The 10,380-nt window shown below is 51.6% G+C and overlaps 1 long non-coding RNA gene across 1 annotated transcript; it reads right to left on the bottom strand.

Annotated features, from left to right (window-relative positions):
* Positions 1–667: 667 nt before the first annotated feature.
* Positions 668–8,973, bottom strand: LOC132659349 (uncharacterized). Its single transcript, XR_009599669.1, has 2 exons — positions 8,688–8,973; positions 668–7,684 (listed from the first exon to the last, which is right to left on the bottom strand). It is a non-coding gene; the product is annotated as an uncharacterized LOC132659349 (long non-coding RNA).
* Positions 8,974–10,380: the final 1,407 nt, after the last annotated feature.

Raw genomic sequence — 10,380 nt, 5'->3', positions numbered from 1 at the left:
TAAAAGAAAAGGAAAAAGAAGAAGCAGAGAAGGAAGAGGGGACCTGACTCACGTAACTAGGATGCTGAAGCGTGAACTTCAGGTACAGTCGGATCCAGGCCTCAAACAATGGCTGGTCCAGCTTGGGACACATGCTGCCCATCCCTTGGACCAATTACTGAGCCAAGTGTCTGCAGAACTCTCGATGACCAAGCCTAGGTATAATATGCTTCTTGTTGGAGTGGATATCAGGTGGGCAGAGCAGTGTCAGCCCCACATGACACCCCAGGACTGAGGAAGGACCAGGACCCTAAAGAAAAATCAGAGTATTGACCTGAGAAGGGGATGAACAGAAGCAGGGGGCCACCACCCCTAGGAACTCAGTGACCAAACCAAGGTCAGAACCCCGGCCACCTGGCTCCAGACCTGCAGCCATCACACTGCCACGAATCCCGTGAGCAAGATTAACTAGACATCAGCGTGGGAGGGAGCAGATGGGGCCAGGGTGGGAGGTGCGGGAGCTGGAGGCAGGGGGGCCAGTCGGGAGATCATCTGGGCAAGAGGTAATGAGCCCCTTGACAGAAACTCATCAATCTAACTCCCTAACCCACTTTCCCACTTTGGCATTTTGCTGGGGGAAATATCTGTCACTTGTTCAAGATGAATGATACACCAACACCATTATTAATGTACTTTTAAGTGGTGTTTAGAATCCACTTCATTTTAAATAAAAGAACACGATGCAGATCTCTCCGGACTTGTTTAGACGCTAGAGGCGCTGGCACGATGTGGCTGCTACATCTGGGCTCTGCCCCCAGCACGGTGCACTGAGCCAGATCCACCTCGACCCAGTAAGTGGCGGGACCAGGCAACCGCCAATGAGAGAAGCCTAGGGCTCATGAGCGCGGGTGAGATGAGTGATTTCTTCTACAGCTGGCGAAAGCATCAGTGTCAGTTTTCTGGAAAGTCATCTAATAAGATATTTTGGCTCACTCATCACTTCTGGGAAGCTCTCTTGAAGATATCACTGGAGATGTGAAACAAAGCTTCGAGGGCTGGAGACGTTCATCACGGCATTGTTTACGACAGAGAGAAATGGGAAATAACCTAAATGTCCAAGCAGAGGAGAACGGTTGTGCAAACTTAAGGCACGTCCACTCAGTGGAACATTTTATGTCTGTTCAAAGAAAATGTTGCCTATGATGATTACTGACTTCAAATGACTTGATTAGGAAAAGCAGAAGTTTAAAGAAACTCAAGTCAAAAGGAGGGTTGTTTTAACCATCAGAGGAGTTTCCCAGAATTTAATCGCCATCAGCACAACTGGACACACCAACGCTGCCAGGCCCTCAGGCTGCACATATCTCCCCAGGTGGGTCCCTCATCCCTGTTTCTCTCTCACTTCAATGTCCTCTTTCTGCAAATCATCTTGATGGTTCTGCTCCCCCCAGAGTTTACCTAGTACTGTATTCCATCGTGTTATTTGATTCAATCTTCTCCTCCTGTCGAAAGGAAAACAGAAAAGGAGGGAAGGAGGTGAAAAGGAAAAAAAGAGATGAGAAAAAAGAATACCTGGAAGGTCCCAGTTCAGTTCAGTCACTCAGGTGTGTCTGACTCTTTGCGATCCCATGGACTACAGCATGCCAGGCTTCCCTGTCCATCACCATCTCCCAGAGCTTGCTCAAACTCATGTCCAGCAAGTTGGTGATGCCATCCAACCTCTGCCATCTTATCCTCTGTCATCCCCTTCTCCTCCCACCTTCAATCTTTCCCAGCATCAGGGTCTTTTCCAATGAGTCAGTTCTTCACGTCAGATGGCCAAAATATTGGAGGTTCAGCTTCAGTATCAGTCCTTCCAATGAATATTCAGGACCAATTTCCTTTAGGATGGACTGGTTGGATCTCCTTGCTGTCCAAGACTCTCACGAGTCTTCTCCAACACCACAGTTCAAAACCGTCAATTCTTCGGGGCTCAGCTTTCTTTATGGTCCAACTCTCACATCCATACACGACTACTGGAAAAACCATAACTTTCACTATACAGACCTTTGTTGGTAAAAGAAGGTCTCAGCCTGGTCCAACCAGCTGTGCTAGACCAGGTGGTCTACCACATGACACCGGGCTTCAATCTTGATTGTTTAGATGGGGTAAGGCAGGGGAAACAGTTGCTATCTCAAATCAGAGGACATAATCCAGGACGTGTCAGCTATCTATTGCTGCATAACAAAAGATCCCCTTTAAACATTTAGTGATTTAAAGCAGCACTGATCTCACGCTCTTTCTGAGCGGCAAGAGTTGCAGGACAGCTTAGATGGTGGCTCTGACTCAGGGTCTCACGTGAGGTTTGACGCTGCATCTTCTGCAGGGTTGATGGGACTGGAGGACCCACTTGCAAGCTCACCCACATGGTTGTTGACGGAAGGCTTCAGTTTCTGGCTGGCTATTGGCTGGAGGCTACAGTCCCTCCTCACACTACGCTCTCCGTCAGGCTGTTCACAGTGGCACAGGTGGCCTTCCCAAGAGCAAATGATATAAGAGAGAAAGAGAGAATGACCAGGATTGAAGCTGTAGGGTCTTTTCCAACCTAACCTCAGAAGTGACCCCATCAGTTCTTCCACATCTTACTGGTCACACAGACCAACCCTGGCATGAGGCTGTGGGAGAGGGACTATACGAGTGTGAACCCCAGGAGGACAAGTCAGTGGGGGCCACCTTTGAGCCTGGCTAACACCCAGAAAGCCAAAAAATTGGTGCCTGAGGAAACCAGTCAGCACCCACTCCCCCTGATGGCCCAGTGGTCAGCCACCCTCTTCAGTGCTGAGGTCTGTTCTTCCCTGCCCATCACAAGCCATCAGAAACCGTTCATTCTCCAGGACCACAGCAGGGACCACACTGGACCACTCCCCCCGCAAACACCCCTCAGAATGGTTCCAGTTAAAAAGGCCAACCACGCCAAGTGTTGGTGAGGATGTGGAGCCACAGGAACTCTCGTCCACTGCTGGCGTGAATGTAAAGCAGTACAACCATTTGGGAAAACAGTCCACCCTTCCAAGCACCCCAGACCTTCCATTGCTAGGGATTTACCTAGGAGAAAAGAAACACATAGCCACAACAAGACTTGTATATAAATCTTCCTAGAAGCCTTATTTGTAATAGTCCAAAACTATCGATAGAAACAACCCATTGTCCATCCAAAGCAAATGGGAAAACAAACTGCTGTATCCACAGGACAGAATAGCACTCAGAAATAAAAGGAACGCAGGGCCCTAAGGATGGATGGCAAAAAGATGATGCTGACTGAAGGAAACAGGACACAAAAGTCTACAGACTGTGATTTCCTGGAGGTAAACTTCTAGAAAAGGTCAAGCGATCTATAGCGACAGAAGACAGATTGGAGCCTGGCCTGAGAGTGGGAGTGAAGTGGGGGGCGGGGGGTGGCTAAGGCAAAGGAGAAAACCTTCGAGGTTTGATGGGGATGTCAACAGTACTGATCACGGTGGTGCCCTCGCCAGTATACGCACCTATTCAAGCTCTCCGGGGTGCAGGTTTTCAATAAGTCATATACATGAAACACGCACAATGTATTTCAAGTTGTTTCTTAAAAACCCAAATGCATAATCCCTTGAGTGAGTGATTTACCAAACTGCAGCTGAGCTGGAGGCCTCCTGGGGTCTGCTTTGAGGACTCTTTGCAAATACCTCATGGATGGGCTTGAGCGATACCGGCCAGGCATCATCTCCTTGGCGGGTTTAGACCTTGTTGATCCATGACTCTGGAAACTGGCTTCCCATACCCACCAAAGGTCATTCGGCAAGTCCATGGCAGAGCGTGGAGCTAAGCACAGCTCTCCTGATTCCCTGGCCCTTCTCTTCCCCACAGTGGAAGGAGAAATAGAAGCACATGGGCTGCTGCATGGTTCTCCAAGCTGCTTGACATCTGTAATCTCATTTCCTGGATTAATCCCATTTAACACAGTTGAGTGTGTAATGGATAAGACGGTGCTGGGAGGACAGACGGCTTGTTTATTTATGGCAGGCGTCTATTCTGATGGCTCGGGGCCCAGGCCAGGCCAATTGTTAGATATCTTGAATAACCCTCCTGGGTTAAGCTTTCTGGGCTTTGGAGTCAGAAAGACCTGGGCTGGAATCCAGGCACTACCACTTAACTAGTGGAAGAACATGAGCAAACCATTTAACCCCTCTGTGCCTCAGTTTCCCCCTCTCTAAAATGGAAATAACAGCAGTAACTGCCTCACAATGCTGCCGGGAGGATTAAATGGGATAACAGCTTCCAGTTCATGGTGTGTGCATGCTAAGTCGCTTCAGTCGTGTCCGACTCTTTGCGACCCCATGAACTGTAACCTGCCAGGCTCCTCTGCCCATGGGATTCTCTAGGTAAAAATACTAGAGTGTGTTGCCACGACCTCCTTCAGGAGATCCTCCCAACCCAGGGATTGAACCCACATCTCTTACATCTCCTGCATTAGCAGGCAGGTTCTTTGCCACTAGCACCACCTGGGAAGCCCACCCAGCTCATAGTAAACACTTAAAGTCTGGCGGCAGTCATCACAACTATTACTACGATTAATCCTCACAATACTCTTATGAAGTAGGTCCCATTATTATCCCTACTTTACACATAAAGAAACTGAGGCTCAGAGAGGCAAAGCAATTCACCCAAGATGACCCAGCAAATAAGTGCCAGAGACAGGACTTGACCTCACATCCCTTCTATGGCTCCAAAGCGTTTTGGGTAGCAGCAGGAATTCTAAGATAAGCAGCTGTGATCAAAGTCCCCTCAAAGCCCTCTAGTTACAGTTAGAGCTGAAGGGAACCAAGGCCTGGCAAGGATGGTGCGATTGAGGTCAGGTCAAGAGTCCCCTCTCTGGACGCCGGGCTTGGCCACTGAGAAAAGCAAGACAGCACAGAGGATGGAGACCATGAGCCCAGAGAACGGTCCCCCAAACCCAACACATCCCTGAGAGTGGCCAGGCCTGCTCCTTCCACCAACAGCCAACAGTCCTCAGAGTCTGAACCCCAAACAGTGATAGGATCAGTGTGTGACCCTAGGCAGGTCCCAGCAACCAAAAGTCCTGCACCCAGCTGTACACCAAGGGCGCTGGACAAGATGGCAGCTCAGGACATGTTAGCTTCCAATGTGCCAGGAATGCCTGGATGCAGAGGGCACTCAGCTCCAGGTGGGCTGGGGAAGTGAAAGTCCAAAGTGGGTGTCCCAGGTAGAGCCCACTGGAGCAAGGCGCCGGCCCCAGCTTGGGGTCCCCATTGATCCAAACAAAGCGGCCTGTGGGAAGTGGGTGGAGTGATGGCTTTGGAGACAGTAGGCCTGGATCCGCATTCCACTCCGCTGTTCACCAGCTCCACCAGCCTGGCCATTTCACTGCCTGATTCTGAGCCTCAGTATCTTCATCCACAAAATGGGGACAACCACACCAGCTTTATCGGGTTAGGTGGCATTTAAAGAAAAAAAAATCATTTACCTGAAGCACCTGTGAATAATCCACGGTGGTTGCTTTAATCACTGCTTCCTGCCTTCACCCACGCAGCTCCTAAAGGTCTGAGTCCTTGGGTTGCAGGAAAATCCATCCACCCAGACGACAGGCACCCCACAGTAGACACTGCAGCCCACAGCGCTCAGACACAGAAGTGAGCTCATACTCACCCTCGCACACAGAGACCCCACCTGAGCACATGCACACACAGTCCGCGCTCCAGGGGACTCGCTGCAGGATTTGCTGGAGAGACACGAAGACTCAACAGCAGCTCCACTGACACCAGGAACCAGCCGGCTCCCTGCCAGGACCGCCCCGCAGGAGGAGACGTCTCCTGTGGCTGGGCTGTTGGAGGAGCCCGCGACCTTAGTGTTACTCCAGTAGGGTTCTCATCAAGCCAGCAGGCCCCTAGCACAACCTATGGCGCCAGGGGATCTGGAGAGAAGAGAACCCAGGGTCCTGGGGAGAAGGAAAAGGCTTCCTGCCCAATTTACTCTCCTTCCAGGTTGAGACTGTACCAAACCTGCCTTGGGGTCAACCAGTGAGTGTGTGAGTCCCCAGGAGGCCAGGATGGGGGATCTGGTGGGAAGGAGACTGGACAGACAGCCAGGGGTGAGGGGAGGTCATTGTGGCAGGATGGTACAGTGGTTACACCAGGGAGCTTTGGAGCAGGAGAGCTCTGATTTGTCCCCCAGCTCTGCCATGTATTAGCTGTGTGACCCAGACAAGTTACTTAACCTCTCTGGACCTCAACTTCCCACCTATCAAATGGAGATGGTGTGATGAGTGGGATAACGTTACATGGTAGGGATACAGGGAGTAGGGGGGGAGAGTTAACAACATCACATATGCCCCTGGATGTAGTAAGCACTCAGTGGTGTGAGTCATTTTTATCAAGGGTCCAGGAGCAAGCAGTGGCCTCTAGATAGTGGGTATCCCATGGATTACAAAGTGACAGCTCATGAGCCCAAATGCAACCCACAAATGGCCTCTGTTCTTTTTTCCTTTCTTTTTAAAAATTTGCCAACATTTAATAATCAGATTTCACATCAAAATCTGAATTTTCTGCTTCTCTTGAAGAGTATAAAAACTGGCAATCCTAGGCCCACTTTCCCGCCTGTCAGGTGCCCTCCAGAGCCGAGTGGCCACTGCCCAGCTCCCCTAGCCTTTCCTGGGTCCAGCCGCCTCCCCTGCTCTGCCCTGTGGGCCCTGGAGGCTGCACCCGCTGACCTGGTGCAGTGCCTTCATGAGGCACAAGGGGAAATGGGGCTCTAAAGGGGGCAGAAACCCAGCCAGGGTCACACGGCAAGTCAGTGGCAGAGCTGAAATTAGGACTCAGGTGGCCAGATCCCCAGTCCTCCCTGAACACTGCGGAGATGCTAACGAGAGAAACTGGCCATGCCCCCAAAGCTCCTACATCTACAGCCCTTACTGGAGAGATATGAGCTTCACTGGGCATGGGACTACTGCCCTGAGCCTTAATTTCTTCATCTATAAAATGGGATAACTGTCCCATCCTCAGGGTGACTGTCAGGAAGAAATTAATTTTTTTAAGTAAGGCTCTTAGTGCAGTGATTGATTGACAAGTAGCAGTCTTCGTCGCTGTTATCAATGAATCCTGGCCCGCATAATGCATGCTCACCATCTTACTGCTTCCTCTAACCAGCTGTTGTCACATCACTCTGCTTAGCCCCATCTGACAGATGAGAAAACTGAGGCCCAAAGGAGGGGCATGAGACTCAGACAGCCCAGGAGTGATGGAGCCAGGATTTGGGATTCCAAGTTCAAGCCAGGACTGTCTGGCTCCCAAACCCCAGCCTTCCTCATGCATCAGAGGCCTCTGCAGAGTCCACATATGACAACTGAGGGCCTACTATGTGTCAGGCCCTGTTGCAGACACGAGGGACAAGGTGGAGAACACAACAGACAAACAGGGGTAGGGCTATAAGCCATCAACAAATCCCGCCGGCTCTGGCAGTGGTAGATGCTAGGAAGAAAACAGCAGAGAATTAGAGAGTGCCTGGACAGGCCGAGTGGGCGTCTTGGGCAGAGCCGTCAGGGCAGGCAGCCCCAGGAAGGTGACATTAAACTGGGACCTGAAGTCTGAGCAGGAACCAACCAGGCAACAACTGGGCAGAAGGCTCTGGACTGGACCAGGGCTGGTATTCTCCAAGCGTGGGTGGAAGGCCAGTGTGGCTGGAACAAGAGGAAGAAGAAAGAGACGAAGTCAGAGAGGTAGGTGGTAGCCTGAGTACTGAGGGATAGGGCCCCTGGTTTAAAAATAATAATACCCTCCACCCTTCATCCAGGGCATGCCAGGTGCCAGGCACCGTGCTAAGACTTCTGCCTGCAAAACCCCATTCCATCCTCCCCAGACACCTGCGAGCTAGAGATCATTGTCCTGCTTGTCAGTGATGACACTAAGGCTCTGAGAGAGGCAGAGACTTGACCGGGGCCACCCCACAGGGGAGATGGGTGCAGGGCTGGAATTCCCATCTGAACTCTGAAGGCAGGCTAGGTCTCCAGGTACCACCTACTGGGAGCAAGCTCAGAGCCCTGGCCTTGATGAGATCAGAACAGGACCTAAAGGGCCACACCTCCCAGCCGAGCAGGCCTCTTCCTGGAGCAATAAGGCTTTTAAGGTTCCCATCCCCAGTGGCACCAAGCTTCCAGCCCACGGGCAGGGACACACACAGCACACACGCTCACGTGCCTCTGCAGGCTCACACATACTCAGCAGCCCAGCCAAGAGAAAGGACGGGGAGGGGGCAAGAGGTGGTCAGGAGGAACCTGTGCTCTCCGTATGTAATGAGCTTTCAGGCACCCGGTGGCTGCGGGCAGGTGCCCCCAGCCTCCTCCTCTCATTGAGGGCTGGAAGCCTGGGCAGCAGCCCGCACTCTCATCTCTCCTACCCTCCCCACGTCCGACCCAATACAAAGTCCATCCTAGCTCCGCAACCACCCCTGCCTCTGACCCTGGCTCCGAAGGCAAGCATCTTTCCTGCGTTCACGTCCCTTCAGTCCACTGCTCCCCCTCCAGCTGGTGGCGGGTCCTGAGGACTTGGGGCTGGGCAAACCGGTTCAAACGGAGACCCGAGCACTTGTCCGGTGACGTCACCAGCCCTGGGCACCTGCTGATGGACACCACCGCCAGCCGTTCACACACGCGCACACACACACACACACACACACGCACAGACCTTGAGTCCCCGTTTCGTGGCTATCAGGTTGCAATGACGCTGCTCCAAGACAAAACAGGAAATCCCACGACGGAGCCAGCCAGATGGGGTGAGGGCTGAGAATATGAAAACCTCCTCTGCGCTCCACGATCACCCCCTCCCCACCCCCTACCTGGAGTTCCCCTGCGAGGAGCACCGCCCCCCACCCCCACTCCAGGCATGGACAGAGCCCCATCTCGGACTTAGGGCCTCGAATTCCTGCTCTGCGCAAGCTCCTTGCCCCGCACGGGGCCTCCTGTCTCTACCGGTGAGGCATGGGTGGATGATCCCGGGGGTCCTTCCCGGTTGAGACAGTCCACCTTTTATGGGCATTTGGTTTCCAGACCCAGTGGCTGGGAGTCTCCAAAGCCTAAGGTGCAGTCAGCGGGAAGGCCAGCAGAGGGCGCGCACACCCCGTTTACGGGAGATCAAGGCGCCCAGCCCTAGAAGGACCCTGGAAACAAGTGAGTTTTCTTCATTTGTACCCTCTCCTACTCTGGTTTTCCAAGAGCTTCAGTCTCAGGACCAGGCCTCTGTGCCTTTGCACATAAGCAGTGCAACCCACGCGGGCCAGTCCTGATCGTGCCTGCAAATCTGAGCGAGGCATCTCACCTCTCAGCTAGGGAAGCCTGTCCCTGCTCCTCTGGGCAATCACGTCTCTCTGAACTGCTTTTTCCAGATCCTCAGTGCACATTGCAGGTCTGGCGTTAAAAAGGGATGGATGCATTTGATGGATGGAGGGATGGACGGAAGAAAACCAGCTACAAGCAGCCCACATAGTTCTCCAAAAACAAATAATATGACAGGGAAAATGATTTACTGGGGAGGAAGTCATTTTAAGAAATAAAACATTTATTGAGGTCTAAGGAACTGACAACTGGATGGATACTTGTGTCCAGTATAACAATATTATTAAATTGTTACCAAACTCCTTTGGGGCAGGTAATAATGCCCCCATCTTACAGAAGGGGCAACTGAAGCTAAAAGGGAACGAAGATTGCCCAAAGTCACCCTGCAGGTATGTAGAAGAAGCAGGATTTGAACTCAGATCTGCTTCAGTATTCATCCTGCTATTACCCAAATGCCAGCTCTGAGGTCATGGCCCTCCTGACTCCCCAGCAGGGTCCTCTGGGTGATTCCAAGAAGCAGACAAACATAGACAGACCTCAAATGGACTGGCAGCTGTTGGTCCCAATTTTCACTAATTCTACCCTGACTCTCAAATTCTAGAGAGCCTAATTCTGACCCTACTAATAAAAGCTGACATGTGCAAACTGTTTACTAAGCACCAAGCACTCTGGATATGATATCTGTGATCCTCACCAAAACATATTATCCCCATTTTACAGATGAGGAAACTGAGATTCTGAAAGGTCAAATGATTGTCTGATGTCGCACAGCTAACAGGTGGCAGAGGCAGAATTCAAACCCAGAGCTGTCTGTTTCCGACCTGAGCTCTTTAATCATTACTTACATTCACATTCTCCCATCCTCCAGCAGACATTCCAAAGGCCTCCCCTGGCCAAGACTCAGCTGGACTCATCCTGAGGAAGTATGACCCTCCTCAGGCCCCCAGACAATCAGAGTCAAGGCCGTAGTCCCAAGCCCTGGCTTCAGTTTGGCTTTCTGGAGTTCTCATCCAAGGAGGAGGAGCTTTAAGGAAACTAAAATAAAT

This window comes from Ovis aries, chromosome 2 (genome assembly GCF_016772045.2).
Source record: "Ovis aries strain OAR_USU_Benz2616 breed Rambouillet chromosome 2, ARS-UI_Ramb_v3.0, whole genome shotgun sequence".
Lineage (NCBI taxonomy): Eukaryota > Metazoa > Chordata > Mammalia > Artiodactyla > Bovidae > Ovis > Ovis aries.
Note: the sequence above shows the minus strand (reverse complement) of the source record. Positions and strands in the feature narration are given on the sequence as shown.